Below are 19,440 nucleotides of genomic sequence, written 5' to 3'. Positions count from 1 at the left end.
CGACGCCTATGCACCTTTTTAACTTCGTCGTCCTAGAAGCTGCCATTTTATCAGTGGGCTGTGCCAGCGGCCCTCTAATTGGCGCAGTCGACAGGAAGATGTAACTGCGCATGCGCAACACAGCCCAGGACATGTCCTGACCTTATGAAAGATTAACTGATGAAAAGGTTTATAGCGCAGTCCACAAATGCACCAGCATCTCTCCTTCTCCCCAGCCATCCACCTTTCTGGCATCCCCTCCCCTCTTCCCCTCTCCACCAGGCTTTCCGGTGTCCAAGGTGTGTCAAATTACGTGGACCTTCCTTTACTTTTTTTTTTCTTGACAATAAATTCACTTATTCATTCTGTCTCTCGTCATTTCATCTCTGCACCGAGTTATCACCCGCATACCCAGGCTCTAAAGAGTTCTTCGGTAGACTCGGTGGTCCGGCCGTTATTCGTCCTCCGTAGCGCATTTCCCGTTACGCTCCAATTTTTTTCTTTACAAAAAAATGTGGCGCATCCTGGCTTTGGCGAAAATTTCGTTACGCCCCCAAGTCGCACCACAATGCCACCGCGTAGCAGCTAAAGTCTGTGTCTTTTCATTTAAACTACAAGATGTCACCGACGGCCCTCTAGCTTACGCGACCACGATTATTTCCATAATGTGATGATGATGATTGTATGTTTATGGCGCAAGGCCAACTAGGGCAAAGAGCGCCAAAACAGTGGTCATGTCGGAAGGATGAAAATCTAAACACTAAAATCACTCAACAAGAACGAAAGCAAAATCAGTGAAAAACAATGAGGATGGCTGGTGTAGAAGGCCAGGTTGTGATTATGCGTGGTATGAAATTAAGTCCAAAAATTTTACCTCTGCTAAATAATTGGAAAGACGCTGGACAGAAAACATGCGATCGTCAGAGAGGAAAAGAGCTGGGTGCAATGGGATGTGTAGTCTAACAGTGGTGGGAAGTGCTTCCGTCGTGTCGTGTGAAGTGCCTTGCACTGAATGAGTATGTGAACTACGGATAGGGCCTCTCCGCACCTGCTACACAGAGGTCTTGAAGACCCCGTAAGCAGATATATTTCCAGAATGTAATAGAAGAACCGATATAACGGGTTCCGCGGCAGCATCGTCAATTTAATATAACAACTAAACAGACACGTCCGCCCCCCGAAGTCTAAATTAGGTCATTCCCACGCGAACGACTTTACCCACCGTTCCATACAGCTTATTTGGCTAAATGACTATCTGGACACTATAAACGAACAAGAAAAAAAATCGCGACTGCTAAACGACACACAAGCGCGAACGACGCGGAAAGGGCCTTTTTTTTTTCTCGCCTGCGCTAAAGTACGTTCACCCGGTCAACGCCATCCGCGAAGAGTTCCTCGTACGCAGGAAGCAATGAGGAAACGGGAAAGGTGGCGCTGAGGAGGCACTCAAGATTAGGCGAATCTCTAAGGCGACGGAAAAAAAAAAAGAGCGGAGGGGAATAAAAAACCCTCGAAGAAGCGTCGCGACACTCCGACTAAATAAAGAGACCTAATAAGAGCAAATAAATGGCTGCAGGGGCGCGGGAGAAATCTCGCTTAATTAATAGTCCGGAACCAGCGCTTTGGTGGCGCGCGGCTAAAAGCCGCTTATCGCAAGAAGGACGCGAAAAACACACTGACGAGGAACGGGAGCTGCGGCGACGTCGCTTTACGCCGCTCCAAGTCGAGTCTAGCGCCTTTGATTGCCTAATGCGAGCGGAGGAAGCCGGTCGGCGAAATCAATTACGCAAAGGAAACTAGCGGAATGAGGATAGACGCGCATACATTGCTGCTGTCGCAAATGGCTTTTAAAGACATCTGCACCTCCCAAGCGCCGCCGCTTGCGTAATGGTTGCACTGCTTTTACATACATGTCGACATTTCTTTGTTCTAACTTTGAAACGCATTCGTCACTGGGCAGGTTTATTGTTCGCGACCACGCACGTTGTTGAGTCGTAACTTCTGGTATTTCGAGTCTCAACGGGCTGATCTTTGAGATGACGGCAATGCAGGGCAAGAACATGTATTGCATATGTGTGCCTTGAGAATAGCATTCGGCAACAGAATTATTCCTGCTTGGTTGGTTATGAGGTTTAACGCGCCGACGCTACGCAGGGTGTGAAGCGTGCCGTAGTAGAGGGCTTCGGATTAATTTTTACCACCCGGGGTTCTTTAACGTGCGCCGACATGTCGAACACACGGGCGTTTTTCGCTTTTCGCCTCCACCAGAGAAGCGGCCGCCGCGGCGTCGGGAATCGAACCCATGTCACTGGGCTCAGCAGCACACAGCGCCTTAGCCCCTGAGCCATCGCTCCGGGTCGGAATTATTCCTTGTGCTTCCAACCAGGGCTACAAGGGCCAAGAAGCGAATCCCCAGGCATTTCAGCAAAATTATTTCTTACTACAGCAAACCCCCGTTAGACCGCGAAGTCTCTTTATTCAGAGTATCCTCTTTTGTGACCCCAACTTTAGTGCAGCGACAGCAAGTTATGACCGCTTTTAGCGAAGTACTGCTTATAACGAAGTCAGTTTTCCGTACCGACGCTTTCCTATGTATCATTAGGAGGACAGGTAAAGGCCTTCTTTACAGCGCACTGCCGCGTTTCAGTCTGCGTATTCATAGGGAACGGGCGACATCCTCTCTCTCTCTCTCTCTCTCTCTCTCTCTCTCTCTCTCTCTCTCTCTCTCTCTCTCTCTCTCTCTCTCTCTCTCTCTCTCTCTCTCACACACACACACACACACACACACACACACACACACACACGACACTCCTGTTCGGATACAGTCGTATGCCTATCAAGACCTTCTTCCAAGAAGTGGGCAAGAAAAAAAAAAGAAATACGGGCGATCCTTCTGATCGATGCAGTGGCTCAAGTGGGATTGCAGTTGTGTGACAGATTTGTTTTGATCTGAATTCACAGGTTTAGCTGAGAGACTCTAGTGCCCACGAAGGGACTAAAGTGTGTGCGCGACCCCGCTCCTATCCACCCTTTTTCGCCTGCCATCTCTTTTATCCCCTGAACACCCCTTCCCCAGTGCCGAGTAGCAATCCGGGCTCTAAGCCTGAATAACCTCTCGGCCTTTCCTTTCGCTTTTCTCCTTCTCCTCCTCTATCCACTTTCGACTAAGCTTCAGGGGCAACGACAACGCCGGGTTCTTACAACAACGGCATCACTGCTGCTTGCTCAAACACTAAACAAGTAATAAAAAAACTAGGCTAAACTAAACTAAAAAAAAACACCAAACGGAGGTTACGGAATTGCAGATCGAATGTCATCGAAATCCCGACGCTTGCTACTGTCACATCAGTGAAACAGAAACTTGAAACTGAAACTATGGCGAAAACTTTGGCAATATGGTAGCAAACAACCAGCGCCGCACATGGCACGCGAAGAACGGCCGTTTAAATGGAAATACGCTGATCCCGACGTTGATTGATTAAAACGTTTATTGAAATTATAACGAAATTTAACTTTATTCGAAATTTCGCCTTATTCCAATCGTCTCTGGACCTCACTGCTGTCTATTGAAAGCAAGTCACCTACTCTTTTTAGCGAAGTACCGCCTATAGGGAAGTCAGTTCGCTGTACCGAGGACTACGTTGTAACGAGCGTTTACTGCACCATTGTGCGGCGCGTCCCTAGGGAAGCCCAAAGGTCCTATTTCCAAACCTTTCACTTGCGGTCGGCGTCATATCGTTGCTGCTGCGAATCTACTAGGCGGCCGGACGAGTTTTCATTATCCGAACATGAGCTTCTTCTAGGTTAATATTTTGGTCTCGATGATTAACCGCGGCGCTTTCTTCGTTTGTTCGTAAGTAAAATGTGCGTCAGCATCAAAACCTCGTACACCGACGGCTGCCTCTTTCATCATAAGTGTATCATAAGCCACCCCAATTTTTCGATACTGCGACACAGTAGTTCACATACCGCGCGCGCATGACACAAATCAAAATCGGACGCACGGCACCGAGTGCCACAGGCTAAGCTGTCTAACTTTAAAAATTTCCCCTCTCGCTTTGATGTACACTACCTTTCAAATTTTTCACCCGCCACAATGGCTCAGTGGCTAAGGCGCTGTGCTGCTGAGCCCAAGGACGTGGGTTCGATCCCGTGCACCGCCGTGGCTGCTTTTCAGACGGAGGGGACAAGCGAAAACGACCGAGTGTCGAGACCCCAAGGTGGTCTAAATGCTTTCCGCTACAGCGCGCCTCACAGCTCAGGCGAGGCTACGGCGAGCAAAACTCTCAAAGTTTAAACTTCGGCTTTAATGGAGACACGAAGGTTCCGGCCACGCTTCAGGATCAACATCCCCGCAGCTCAAATTCAGAGCAATAAGAATGCATAATATCTGAGCCCGGTTCGACCGGCCACGCGTTCAAGTCAGCGTTTGAAATTAAAACCTTGCTATTAATGAAACCGAGGTCACACTTCGGTCACTGAGCGCGCCGTCGTGGTGGTTTCTTTCGGATCAACTTCACAAAACACACACCAGATATTCGAGCTGAGCGATTTTAGGGAGTACGTACGGCCGTTATTGCTCTCAGCTTCTATCGCAAAAGTTGTTGCTGCAAACTTATTAAGCCTCTTATTATCACTTTATAGCCCCAGACTCTGGCAGAATGCAACGTTCCGTAAAGCAATACCGCCGGTTTCTAATTAACGAACCACAAGCCTCTGCAGTGAGGTTAGTGATTAATTAACAAGTCGCGCAGAAAAAAATGGTGCACTTACGAGTACGCTAAAATACACTTATTTACGGTTTTAAGCAGGCAGCGCCTATAAATATCGCAGGCGTACTAATTAGGTAGTTAAACATGCATCACGAATCGCTTGCTCTGTATGGGCAATAAGCGCGTACAAAACGCGCGCATTTAATTATGCTATTTCCAGAAGTCTCTACTTTTGTGGTTGATGATTTGGTGGAGCCGATTCAAAGCAAAAATATTCACAGCGTACTTTGTAGCGTGCAATTTGCATGGGAGGTACGGCTAGTACCTGCAATACGAATAATCAGAAACACGAAAAAAAAAAAAAAGGACCGGTTGCAGGTTTGCCATGTGGATCCAAATTTGAGGAATAAACGACTTCAGAATACTAACGAGCTTTCGTACCATTTTCACAGTGCGGTTGTTTCTCCTCGCAGTGTTGGGAGGTCAGGTTATCGCTCGCTCTGACCGCACGCACAAAATGATCCTTGTCGAAGACGCGCAAAACCGGCAAGAAGGCCAAGTATAAGCCATCACAAGTATCACCATCTTTGTGAGCGCGGTAAATTTGTAGCGGTGTCGCAACACGGGAGATATCGGCGATCGTCTGGCAGCCAAAGTAAAAGTCACCGACAGCTGCACTAAAATTGCAACACACCCTTCTTCTGCAATAGACTGGCAGCTTGTTCTTTTTTCCAGTTATTACTCAACGCGACTCTAAGGAAATTCAAATTCACAAATTCTCAAAGAAAAGAAAAATGAACGTCTGTTATGTATTCCTTGCTCATCTAGCTTCCCCTCACAAAACGAACTTCAATGCGGCAAGCGGTAACGCATTTGACAGATACGTCTCTTGTCAAATGTAATCAGTCGATTCGTTGGTCGTACTTACAGAAAAAACTCGACAGGACTCCAGTCCATCCATAAGAACTAACAATGGGCAGAACACTGTTTAGGTAAACGTTTTTCATTTTGATTTAAACTTCAGCACTCGACGATCTGGCCCAGCCACTCCGCTTAATCACTACTTGACGCAGTATGCAAACCAACCTAGACAGGCTCGCGCATCGCCGGCACTGCGCACACCTGAACGGAGTGGAGCATACGCGTCGGAACACGTTTCCGGCCGAGACATACGCGGCTCGAATGACGCGAGCGCTGACACGACCAGACACTCTTTATCGCGTATGCGTGCAGAGAAAATAAATAGGCGATTCGCCGGCTAAGTAGGAGGCCCGGAGAACTGCATCACGTCCCACAAGCAGTATTTCGTTATCGCGCGCAGCGCAAGCGTTGTCATCGTCGTCGTACGCGCGTTTGCAGCAAAAAAAGGGAAAGTGTGTAAAGCAGATAAGTCATCCCTCAAAGAAGAAATGCAGGAGCGATAGCGTAACGATGACTGGCTCGATATAACAACGGAAGTACGCCATCTCCGCGGTCACTATCGGAAACACGAAAAACTGACGCCGTGCAAACGAGAATTGATGCGGAGAAGACGTCGCTGCGGATGCCAGCATTGCGGGAAAGCCTGTCCTCGTAACAACCTGGAAAGTGTTCCCGATATAGAATCAAAACAACGAGTCGCACGTGTTTCTAGAAACGTCCCGATAAATTCAATAAGATAAAAAGACAATGCCGGGTGCCTAAGTACTGAATTAGGGCCCCAGTCATTGTGAAATGTACGCTCTCACAAACGCGCGCTATCATCCCCGTCAGAGTTCTTGGCACGTAAGTTCGCAAAAAACGATGGTCATGGAACTACTTCTCTACGCCAGGTATAACACTAGAGTTCGGGACATCAAATTCGGCGCAGCTATCCAGAGCATCGATTCTGTCACGCTCCGGTGTGCGAACCCGCACGTGCGGAGCTCCAAGAGCAATTTGCACGACGCTCGAAATTCCCAGCAAGATCATTTTTAAATCCGAGCGCAGACTTACACTCACAAACTCTCCGACGTTTACCGTCAGCTCGCAGTCGCCGATGTTAACTCTACAAGCGCAGTGCGAGATCATCAGATGCGTAGACGAATCCAAACGCTTCGCATCATTTCCGGCGGCGCGCATCCGCGCGCTCACAACATTCACTCGTGGACAAACAGAGAAAGAGGGCGATCGCTTACCGGCGAAGGGCGCTCTATTCGGGGCAAACCTTTTCAAAGACGTCGGCACGGCACACAAGTCACTGGACAGCTTTGATTTCCACAGATCGAGCGGCGGCCATTCACGAGACGCGCCGGTGCGCACAGCGGCAGCAGCGAAGCCAAGCAGCTGCCGGCGCGCCTGACGACGACTCGCGGACCGGCTGCGCTACTGTTGACAACATGGCCGCCTCCCCCTCAACGCGCGCGCTACGGCGCATGCGTAGTGGAGAGAGACGGAGGAAGGAAGAGCTCCTCTTTCTTGAACGGTGCTGCCGCGCCGCGTGCTGCGCGAGCGTCTGCTTTCCCGCCGCCGGCTTTCTTGTCGTCTGCTGGCGGTCGATAATCGTAGCGCGTAGCAGACACTACGCGGGCCGCGCTAGGAAGCCCACCGCCGCTGTTTGCTTTAAAACAGAGGCTGTCACAAGCCGGGGAGCAACTTCGGGTGGGGTTGAGGCAAACAGGAGCCAAACGCAAATATAATGGGGAGGGACGTACCGGCACGCTCGAACCAAGGGATGCCCTACCGCCGCGGAGAAGGGTTCTTCCCTACGATCCCCCTTCGGAAGAGCTCCTAATTTTTGTTCCTTTCGCTCGTTTATTTTTGACTTCCTCTGCACTGCGAGGCTAGGATATTGGCTTGGGAGCGTGCTGGAGCACGCCTGAACGGGAAATTCGCAATAAAAGGTCGGGGAGGCCTCTTATCTAAACAGCTCCTCAAAGTTATAAAAAGGCTTCTTCTTTTTTTATTATTCGTTCACTCACCTATTGTCTTCTTGGAGCTGCATATTTATAGCTGGCGACGCGAATTAACATATTGAGCGTGCGGATGTGATGACGTAATAGGGTGAAGCGGCTTTCAACGGTAGCTTTGAATCAATAAAGTTTACTCCTGGGTTAAATGCTCAGCGTAGGCATATAACTTATGCATATAATGACAGCAATAAATACGGAGTGGTCCAATAATAAACCACTAACAGGTTCAGGGGCCGTGAAAAAGTCGAACGTTAATCTTACCTAAGTGCTGAAAATTATTGGGTGAAATAATGGATCGCTACTGTTCTCAACGTCTCAAGTTTCTTCTTTCGTTTTGTTTATGTAGCTATGTTGGTTTTGTTTTGTTTTGTTTTGTTACTCTTCTTACTTCCGACGCGACGGAAAACGTGTGCCGGGCTGATGGGTGACGCGGATAAGGAAGTCAGTGTCAGATAGGGCAAAGCATTTCGCTGCCATTTTGTCGTCCGGTTCTTCGTGATAAAGTTGATGCGGTTGTTCTTAGGACCAGAGAGTTTTGTTTCAGTCAGGGGAATAGTTTTGGGATAAAAATTGTTAAAAAGTCAATATTTTATTGCTGAATTGTAAAAACCCTTTTACCTTCTTGCCTTCTTTAATGCCAAATCTGACCCTCCTTGTTCCCTCTTCTATTCGAAACTCACTATTTGTAGCAAAATCAGGTGGAGGCAGCGTAACGAGTGTGTCGGGTTCCCTTACCTTCCACTTCGTGCTCTTGCCTCTCTTTTTTTTTTTTCCCCTCGAAATGCGGTGGATGGCTTTTGAAGGCAATACGAGGACCCGCAAAACTAGGTACCAGTTTCTGTCAAACTAGGCACTCGCGAAAACTTTTCTTTTTGTGAGACTTCTCTTTTGAAATCTTCGCGAGCGGGCAAGGGCGACCTACGAATGCGCGCGGACACCACACGGCGGCCCTGCGACCTCTTGTTGAGATTATGGGGCTTGCATGTGAACATCTTTGACAGAACTCTATAAACTCTATGGACTCTGTTCTACAGCACTGTATGAGCGAGGGAGATTGAGGGATTAACCCTTTCGGTTCTTGTGGCGCCAGTTGACTCCATCACCTAAAAGTTCCTCTAGCGCATAGAGAGCGAAAGCAAAACTGCTAGTTTTCTGGTTAACTGTTCTTCAATGGTGCCGCCATCACCTAAAAGTTCCTCTAGCGCATAGAGAGCGAAAGCAAAACTGCTAGTTTTCTGGTTAACTGTTCTTCAATGGTGCCGATTGCGATAGATATCACTGTTGCTTCATTTTAGTGGAGCTGCACGCTTCAAAGAATAAGACCCGGTGAAGACGAAATTACGACATTGAGGCTGAAAAAAAATGCCTTTCTGAGTTTTTTTCTCAAGCTTGTAAATCTATCAATACGTGCACTACGAAGCACATTTTTTGTTCGTAAGTTCACGTAGTCATAAGGTTTAGGAAAATATACAAAAGCGGTGTCTCTGTTCAACATAAAAATTTGAATTGCCAGATGTCTTAATTAATTGACCGACACAGATTAGTACGAAGTAATAAAGAACGAAAACAAGAGAAGGACACTGAACATGAGCCATCTGTCCATTAAGCACCGTATTACCTTCACGTGCTGTGGTTCTGAGTGCTGAATCATCATGCCTCCTCGAAATGGAGAGCGCGAAAAAGATGCATTGTTGAGCCACCTATTTGGTCCGTTTGCGTCGTCTCGGAGTTCGAAGGGTGAGTCTACAACAGCTGGCCAAGAAGAGGGTAGAGGAACTGGAGGGACGCTCGATTGCTGCGCGCCTATGCTTATCTCACTGTGAGCCTGTTTATATGCATCCAACCCGGCCCCTGTGCCACACAGATCTTTCTAATCTAACCCAGGAACTACAAACAGCTCTCTCTAATCTACGAGGCGCGCATTTGTAGCTAGGCATCCCCACAGACGAAATACATTTTGAACGATAGCCTAGGCACACAGAACACCGAAATGGATACCATATGTGCAGCCGCTTGCCCCCAGCATGTCCTCCTCCCTGGGTCAAGTTCCGCTGCTCCTTGGACGGACGAGGGAAGCTTGCTTGCGAGAAGGGGACGGGAGACGTGGCTTCCTCACTACGAGCACGTGGTCGTCAGAACCACATCCCCTGGGCTGTCCCCATTTGGCCAAGATTTACGGTCACAGCACGAGGAACGGAAAATAGGAAAGATTTTGACTTTCGTCCCGTGTTCTGCCTGTTTACCGTGTTTAAATTTTTAAAATCGATAGTGGTGTACAAATTCTGTATATATAGTATATACGCGGTTGGCTGTAACTGGCTGAACACTAGGCCGTGGGAATGTTTATATACAGCGCAATTTTCACATGGTCACGTCTTCGTAAGCCTTCAACCATGAAGGCATATGAGGCGCTTTTTTTTTTTTCGAAATATGCCATATCCATAAACCGAAACTGAGTCGGATAAAACTGCACTGACAAGAAAAACTCGGCAACTTTCCCCTAAAAAACGGGTTGGCAAGAAAATAGTTCGGATAACGCCTGAAAACGTGTACGGAGACTATAGTTCGTGTCGAAAATGAACCAGATCCCGTGGTTTCACGGATAAAAATGAGCCAAATCCATTTGCCCAATGGGAGTTCAATTTTTGCTTGACTGTTTAGATTATTTTGTTGGTGTTTCCGGGAGGTTATTTTCTCTTTTTTTTTTTTTCTTCTCGGAGCTGGCTTATTATGAATTCGGACAGCCATTCGGAAATGGGCGAGACATCTGACCCCAGATGTCAATGACGGAATTAACCGAAGAAAAAGTGAACGAAATGAAACTGAGAGATGTCACACAATGATTTCATTTCGGCTCATCCGTCCCTAGGAAATAACTCTAGTTATGTTTATGTTTTGGTACTTAACTATATATAGCCGCCGCCTACAAACAGTGGCAGTCCCCCCCCCCCTTTTCCCCCCCTCCCCCCCCCCGCACTCCCTCTGATAGGTATACGCACCACTTCATTAAGGTGAAGAAGACATGAGCATCCTTCTTGTGAAGCGTTTTGGAAATTCATGGCAAAGCAATGAAGAGCTTGCTTACTTCATGGGTGCATTCAGGAGTGCCAAAGAAAACTATCCTAGGAACAAATTCGAAAAGAGCTGCTAATGGTGACTAGAAGGCTCACCTGCTCTCCTGGTGTAGTTCTACAACTCTTGAAGCCCCGTTGCATATTGTTAGTGACTTTTCCACAAAACTCAACCGTACCATGCTTAATAGTCAATTTAAACAAAGTTTTCGTAATAATCCCACATCAACTTGAGTGTTTCAATTCAATATGAGCCAAATGCAAACTTATTACCGCTCAAATCCACGGCGTAATTTTTAATTACTTGGGGACATAAACGTCCCCTAGCTGACATGTAAAATGTATCATATAATAGCTTTGACGGCGTTGCATTTAGGTCCGGCAGCAAACTTCCGCTCGTTTCTCGAATTCAAGTTAGGTGGATCTGGCTCATTTCGCAAAAAAAAAAAAAAAAAAAAAAAACGCCTCATATCCATATCATGGCGCGACAAAGCCGCACACATTCACCCGTAGCTACGAAGTAATGTGTAATGCATTCTGCCCCTCAGTCCGAGGCCCCGATGATAGGTTTGCCACGGGGCAAACCTATCACCCAAAGGCACCCAAAGTTCGCTTTGCCGCCCGCACTCCGTGAACAGTTGTCCACCGTCAAACAGGAAGTTCCTTTACCGCACGTGTTCACCAGGGCCCCCAGGTGTTCCTCTGAAACAAAAGCACACACAGACATGATGCACTGCAGCCGCCCAGCCGCAACTGGGAGATAAAATTTCCTGTACTCTGGTGATGACACGATGAGGTTTATGACAGCTTTGGAAGCTCGTAAAAGGCAACGCCCGCTGCCCAGTTACCGCCACTTCGCGCACGTGCCGAAACGCTTGGGCAGCTGCTCCCCGCCCGCTGTGTGCTGCACAGCTGTGACGAGTTTGTGACGTGCGCGGACGCGAAAGCCAGCGCAGGCTTCGACATGCCCCTGCGGCTTGCTCCGTAGCCGCTCATTTTCGTTTTGGTATTTTAACCACGCGTGATCTCTTCACCTTTCATTCGTAACGTTGCTTTTTAACACGAAAGTGTTTTATTCCCGGATACACGAAGATTTCACTGACGTCATATCCGTCACGAAAATGACGTCAGTACAACGAAGCAAGCGGCCTGTAAAGGGTGCACCCCTGTATACAGGGTCTTCTTGCGGGGAAGCAACCTTTAGCACTAAAGAGTACATTATACTCAGGGTTGTTCGTTTTCGGGTTTTGTATTTTAACACGAAAGTGTTGTATGCCGGGATGCACCAAGATTTCACTGACGTCATATCCGTCACGGAAATGACGCCAGTACACGTTTGCTGAAGCGATCCGCCAGCAGGATGTCGCTCGCCAAGCACACCCACAATACAGCCGCCGACCCGCAAACCATGCTCAGCTGCAAATTTCGCTGCACATTTCATTTTCGTATTTTACCCATTCCTATGACAGAGGAGTCAACCACAGTTGTTTTACTTACTTAGCTTAGCCACTTAAGAAAGCATTGTGGCTGCCTCGGGATGATGCCGCAGTGAGTAGGCGTTGCTACATAGAGGCGTTTTGCAAGAACATGTGTGCCTGAGGTGCCCTTACGTGGTCCTTTGTGTTATGGGCATTGTGCATAGTTAATGTATAGGCAGAATACGCACATGCTGTTTTGTTACCTACCAATAAACAAAAAAATTGGAACAAATAAGCGAGAAACTTTTTTTTACGTGAATAATGGCACCCATTGTTAACGCAAACTTCTAACAGTTAACCTAGATAATAAAGAAAACGGATTAACCATTTGCGACTCATCATACACTTTCTCTCCAGCCCTACTGACGTCACAAGCACTTGTTTGTGTGATTGGCGGCCGCAAACAAAACCCAGCGCCAAGACACCAGGGATGGTCGATTGATCGATTAAACTTCAGATTAGTTCATTAATGCTTTATTCCCGATTAATTTTAATGCGTAGCATTCTTTGCCGAGTTCTCCCACAGCCAGGACAGCGTAACGCCCTGCATTTCCATAATCATGCAGATTTCGGGAAAGTTCCAGATGTAATCGTTGTAATAACGTAAATGGAGATAATTGGTCGGACGAAATTTTGAAGGAAAAATATTAACAAATTGAGGAAAATGGCGAAGCGTGTAACGCCCTGCATTTTCATAATAATGCAGATTTCGCGAAAGTTTCACCGGTAATCGTTATAATAGCGTAAATAGACATAATTGCCCAAGCAAAAATTTTAAAAATAAAAAATAAGAAAAATATCAAATAGTTACGGAAAATGGCGAAGCGTGTAACGCCCTGCATTTCCACAATAATGAAGATTTCGTGAAAGTTTCCCCTCTTATCGTTATAATAGCGTAACTGGAGGTAATTGGCCGGACAGGATTTAGAACAACACAACATAGCAACTTTACTTCAACGTTTGCATTATGATCAGGCGTCCTGGTTCGAGTTCGTTAGGAGGCTAAAAGGAGCGAGCGAAGTGACTGCTGCTCCGCCTTTATTTTACTGCGGGTCTGAGTATAAGTGCTACCCCGCATGGCGGCTATTGATTCTGATTTCTGGTGAATCCGGCTTGGCCTCATATTGGGGACTGAATGAATTTTATTTATTTATGATCTCTACATGCAAGCGACGATGTCTCCTTCCCTAATAAATGTGAATTATTAGAGGATCAAATTTTTTCCATGAGTCGTTAGAATTGTCTACTGCAATGAGTAGCAATGAGTTGATGCCGTGTGTAATATTTCCTGTGCGACAGTAACTGAGTGGAAGCAACACTCTTAATCTGGATCCACATAAGATCCACTTAGTAACTGGAACTTTTTTGCAAAAAAGTTCCACTTATATATTTGGAACCGTGTTGCACATATCCTGAAAATGTAAGTGGAACAGTGCACCACATATTTTTGCAGCTATATTATCTGGATCGGCGTTCCAAATAAAAATATACGGATCACTGTTCCAAATAAACTGGTAGTGTTAGTTACTGGAACACTGATCCACGTAAAATGATTATGGATTTATCCGGTGCGCCGTTCCAGGTACCTTCAGACCAGCTGTTTATATAAAACGGTGTTCCGATAGACGTTGAGAAGCTGTCTATGGGACTCCACTTTTCCAACATATCTGCTTTCCTGTTGGTATAAACTGAGGTCATTTGCCAGGCTGGCGGATGCATTGGTATCAGAAGGAAACCGCAAGCACCATTCTAACGCAGCCTTGACATATGGTCCAAAGTGATACCAACAATTGGAAAGCAGAAACCACCGCAGCAGTGTGGTCCCTGACAGTTCCCAACAGTTGCCTATCGGAGCACAGTTCTATATAAAAGTTGGTCTGAGATACCTGGAGCGGCACACAGAGACTTTGGCTTCATCCGCCGAATCCTGTTCTGGGTTTTGGCTGCATGTAAAAGAAACAAGACTCGCATTAAAATACACACCAAACCAACTATTAGCACTGATACAATGCTTTTAAAAACACTAAGGAAATTTTATTCGCTCGTATTATTGCGTACATTTGAGATACGGAGACATATCTGTTTCCACTTGGGCAGAAAATGACCAGCGTACAGGATCAAATACCAAAACGATATCAAGTGGCCAAAACGATCTAAGTGGCATTTTCCTATTTTTTCTAATAGTTACCATTTTTTTTTGCTAAAAACACGTGGGTAATAAAGACGGCTTTAAGCGCAACCGCGTCACAAACATACTTGTACATCTACCCTCGCAGTAACTCAAAAAGCATTACACAACACTGAGCATAAAATCTGCTGTTTTATGACATGAAATCAGGTACCGCAAATGCGGAAGTACCCACAGCGCTTGCCATACCATGTTTACGCATCCCGGTTCCAAAAAATGCAGTTTGCTATTAATTTGTAGGGAAAAGCCAAAAATACAAGCCATACACGGTTGGATTATCACAAGACCTGGAAGAGTGTAGGAAAAGAACACCGGAGCCAATACTAACAATTTAACATTTGCACAGAAAAAATTACCGGAAGCATGTGGCACTATTACACAACTAAAACATACACCATATATCAATATCAAGCTAACTGTAATATCAAGCTAACTGTAGCCAAAACCGACTATATACGCGCCCTGAAAAAGCCTTTCACTGAAGCCGCGTTCTTTCCCCGACAATTTGTAGCTATTTAAAATAACTTATCCAAAAAAAAGCTCATAGCACCCAGTGTGAATCTTACAAAATTTTACAAACCAGATAGCTCGGAGCATGTTACGCATTTTAAAATTTATCAAGCAGCCTAACTCTAAAGACGTTATTAGTTCCCTCAAGAACAATACAGACATCCCAAATAACCAAGCCAGCTAGCGTTGAAACATACAGGTGACCAATTTTACCAAGCGAACTTGGAAGCATTTTTCCAGCCGAAACATTTATCTGAGGTAAAATTCAGTTGCGTGCTATACAAACCCTACTATCATGACGACAGTATGCTTGTGACCAAAGCACTGCCTCTAACAAGCGAGAAATGCAACTTTGTCCAAAGTAAACAACTTTTTCAAGCCAAATATGTATATTTCGCATTCTTCTAGGGCTTAGGTGTCAGCTAAGATACAGTACTAAAATTGATTATTAAAACCCCAAACCGTCTGTGTAAATAATTACTTTCACGTTTGCATCCATCAACAGCAGCACTGCCATGGAAAAAAATTTCGAGCTGCACTTGAATAATAAAAAAGTTACAGTGCAGTGCCATTAGCTACATTAACATAGTAACAGAGCAGCGGCAAAGGCAGCCTGCGCTTTGTGCCAATAATGAAAAATTGCAAAGGAAAGCACGACTTCACTTTTGCAGTAGACATGCCGCTTGCATCTACCAATCATTTGAACCACGACATATCTTTCCGAATAGGCTTAAACGTCTAACAATATTTTAAAACCCCAAGTAGAGTGACCACATCAAGTCTTTCAACAGAGCTTTAAACTTAAATGACACCAGGCCACTGTTAAATGGCCAAGAACTCTCTGCAAAAGTCCCAAGAACTCTCCAAAGTCGCATAAGTTTCAGGAGATTAAGATGAAATATACGGCGAGGAGGAAGACCACATCTTGATGCGACAATGCAGGCGGAAAATCCATGACGTGTTTCTTGCAGACAATATTTACGCTGTCATTCTCTTCTCTCAAAATAACTGGACGTCGAGAATAACTGGACCACGTCATGTACCTTTAAGGAAGGAACAAGAAAATTTTGTTAGACGATGGCTTTAAATGAGTGAGTTGCTTAGGATACCCCTCTTATAGCACAGTAATTGATTGAAATATCAGCGATTTCTTGGTTTCTTTTCTGGGAATGCTGCTAACAATGTACAAAAAATATTAGCACAGACTGTCAATGGCAGTTCCCTAATTTTGGAAAGCAACCGCATTGGGCGTGGCCGTGGCGCCGTATTATCACAGCAGCAACTCTCAATGTGAAAGCAAAATGTTTGCAAAACTTGAATGCAAAATAATAGTCTTTTTGTCCACATGTTGCAGCATCCGAAACAGGCTGAATGTGAAGGTATTTCCCAATTTGGAGTTCACGATTGATTCGCAAAAATAAAATGCCAGCTTCAATAAACACTACCATAAATTGAGTCCAACAAAAATAAAATGCCAACTTACCCAACTAAAATTAAGATGCAGGCGTTCCTGGCAGGGCCTCCTCGGAGTGATTTTCCAGGAAAGTTTTGCCAACGTGTTCCCAAAAGCTCTTACTGTCGTTTTCACCTACAGGTCAAGTTGTCACTGAAATGGTGTTCCGAAGCCATCACGTATAATGCAACTACCTAAAAAGGGACCATCAAAGTTCCAGAACTGGGAGTGCGTACTTACTTGTAGAATGCAATGATTTCATCCCGTACAACGGCTTTCACGTGTTTCCTTTTTGTGAACACACGACTTCAAGAACGGTGAACACACGCCTTCAAGAAGCAGGAAAATGGCAGTATGCATTCCTTGTTCCATTGTTTTAAGTCCTGGTCCGCCCTATTTCCTAGAAAAAAAAACAGTATAAAAATATCGAAGCATAAATTTACGCTTCCCTCTAAGAAGGGAGTGCTACAAGATCTCGTACAAGGCCTGATTAGTTGTGCTAAAATTTATTTTGCATCACGAGCCCTGGTAACGTTTTCAGGCGAAACAATTTTAAATATAAAAATATTTGAACATTTTTAGGCTCACCTGTCATTGCTCCATGCGGAGTGGTGAACGTCTGTATAATACGCAACACTCAAGAGGCACTCTTTCGTGGCTTTATGACTTCCACAATGCATTCACAATCTGTCACACTTGTCACGACGACGCCTCGGCGTGCCGAAGATGTCTTCAGCCACAGTGAATGCCACAGCCATGATTTCACAGGTATATGTAAGGAATGGAAATAATTCGTTTTAATTTCTGTTCTTCAGACAAAGGAAAACAATTGTCGCAAACTACCAGTGTAGAGACAAATTTCTCCACAGTCAGCCATAGTCTGCATCTGGACAGGTTACACAGATCGAATACAGAATGTAGCAATCTGCTTTCGCAGTATATTTTCTAAGTTCAAGGAAGCAGAGAAATTGGTAAATGTTGGGTGCACATAGTGATGCAAGAACTTATCACCGGAGCGTTGTCGGAAATTATTTCGACTCTAGGGTTACCACCGACATTGACGGCATAAAAATGCAAGAGTGGCTTATTTCTAACGCGGTTCGTGGCGTAGCAACCACTAATTATGGATATTGGATAATTATCCTGAAGTCTCAAGTTACCACTGACATTAACAGCATAGAAACGGCAGCACACTTTCTATATACCCGCTGCGTGTTTCCACATATTTCTTCCCCTCTACAAAAGAAACGTTTGTTACTGCGGTACTGCTAAGACAACCACTGTCCCTTCCATTTCTCTACACTTCAGGCAATGTAAAATAGATCATCTCAATTGGTCAAAGGAATTAGAAGAAACATGGAACTGCATAACACACTGCACAGATAAACGTAAGCTGACGCCTTGAAAGCACATCAACACAACTCGAAATAGCGTCTACCTTGCGCGCAACGGGCAAGGTCGAAGACTCCCGGTCTGGTAAGCACAGTAAATGGCATTCTACTCATCAGACTAACACAACGCCGCAATTACCACGCAAGTTTTAAAAATACCAATAAATCTAAGGACGGACGCTCCGACAAACTTGCTTGGAAGTTGTACACGTGTGCACGCGCGATTATCGCGAGCGACTAATCCGAGAAGATTCGCTACCGCAGACATACACAGCTACCGTCAATATACAACTAAGCAAAGCCACACAGTAAGGGAACATCCACTCATGAAACGCGCAAACCAGGAACTTGTGACGTACGCAGTCAGAAATGTCCAGCCGACTCTGACCCACGAACACGGGAGTTTTGGTAAATTACGGCTGCAAACGTTTCTCCAACACAAAATATTACACGCCGCGACCACAAGCATGAACGACACAGGAACGGGCATAGACGCGGTATGTTTATCGGACGCAGTTAACAAGGATGTCACTGAACAACAACCGTTACCAGCACATAAATAAGCAGCACTGACCTTTTTTGCGCCTCCTGGCAAAACTCCACTTCGTCGAGCAGGAAATACAGCCCAGGGATATGAAAAAATTCGCAGTTGCACGCCGCAATCAACCCAATTTAAACTGCTAACGGCGCTAACGGTTCTCGCCAGCGTGACCGAGAATTTCTTTAGTAAATATCAGGCGCATCGCGCGAGCAATTGAGAAACCCGCTTGGGAGTGCCACTGGTGGCGCTGCATGCGGAAGACCGTAAAATTAGCGGAGGGAATCCTGGAATATGGGAGCGCTGCTGTCGTTTAAAGTGTTGACGCAGTCCCGATTTTCATCCGTCGTCATCGTACCCGTTGCAGCCCCACTGTACCGTGAATCAACGCAAAAACAGCTCTGCCGTGCTGCTGCTGACGCATGCGCATTGAATGCGCTACTGGAGTGGCGGTCTTTTCCTCATGGCTTCGGCGTACTTTCGTTTTCGCGGAGGCTTTGGCGATGCGCCCGCATAAGAACTCATACAAACTCGGCACACGTGATGGCTTTTATTGGATTCGGAAAACGGGCGTATGCGTCTAAGCGGACGTTTACGCCCGCTGAGGCCGAAACAAAGCTCAGATAATAGTCGCGTTAGCGCGTTAGTACTGGCTAAAGTTGTTTCTCGCGGAGGGCCGTGAGTGCGTGCGATATCCGAGCTTAACTTTGCACGACAATTTCTCCGTTACTGTTCACAATGAATGCAAAAGGGCGTGGCTTCATTTACTGCTTTTCTTGACAACAAGCCTTTCCTTAGTCAATAAAATATACTGCGACGTTCTTAGATACCGACGTTATATAAAGCTAATTAGTAAGTAATATTACATCGGCCCGTTTCCCAGCCCTTTTCCCTCCTGAACACCAATACTACAGGAAAACAGCAACTGGGGAAGCAGCTGGAGAAGGCGGGTCATTCAATGAACTTCAATTACTATGACAAGACACAACAACAGCAAGTTAACTCTGCGTATTTTTGCCGTTACTGCACAGCATAATTAGGAATTACAATGTCATTTCAGCATTAATACATACAAAATAATGCAGGTATCACGTGGTATATCTAGGTTTAGTTCCGTTCACCCAGTCAACCGCTCTTTGCAAAGAGGCTCTTGTTTTTGCTTGTGGAAATTAAAAGGGACTCACATGTTA

At 45.8% G+C, this 19,440-nt stretch overlaps 1 protein-coding gene and 1 long non-coding RNA gene across 5 annotated transcripts in view; both read right to left on the bottom strand.

The window, feature by feature from the left end:
* Positions 1 to 7,047, bottom strand: part of LOC144152740 (uncharacterized) — a 203,813-nt gene extending 196,766 nt beyond the window's left edge. For all 3 annotated transcript variants that reach the window (XM_077684156.1, XM_077684160.1, XM_077684159.1), the window contains exon 1: positions 6,848 to 7,047. The gene's annotated coding sequence lies outside the window, so the exon portion shown is untranslated. The remainder of the gene's footprint in view (positions 1 to 6,847) is intronic.
* A 7,135-nt stretch (positions 7,048 to 14,182) lies between these two features.
* LOC144152062 (uncharacterized) lies at positions 14,183 to 18,517 on the bottom strand. Of its 2 annotated transcripts, XR_013319043.1 has the most exons (5): positions 18,287 to 18,517; positions 16,910 to 17,051; positions 16,562 to 16,721; positions 16,352 to 16,474; positions 14,183 to 15,911 (listed from the first exon to the last, which is right to left on the bottom strand). It is a non-coding gene; the product is annotated as an uncharacterized LOC144152062 (long non-coding RNA). The 2 variants fall into 2 exon arrangements; XR_013319042.1 differs by lacking the exon at positions 18,287 to 18,517 and having other exon boundaries at positions 16,910 to 18,278.
* Positions 18,518 to 19,440: the final 923 nt, after the last annotated feature.

Source organism: Haemaphysalis longicornis, unplaced genomic scaffold, assembly GCF_048455015.1.
Source record: "Haemaphysalis longicornis isolate Haplotype H1 unplaced genomic scaffold, Haemaphysalis longicornis Haplotype H1 scaffold_9, whole genome shotgun sequence".
In the NCBI taxonomy this organism is placed as follows: domain Eukaryota; kingdom Metazoa; phylum Arthropoda; class Arachnida; order Ixodida; family Ixodidae; genus Haemaphysalis; species Haemaphysalis longicornis.
Note: the sequence above shows the minus strand (reverse complement) of the source record. Positions and strands in the feature narration are given on the sequence as shown.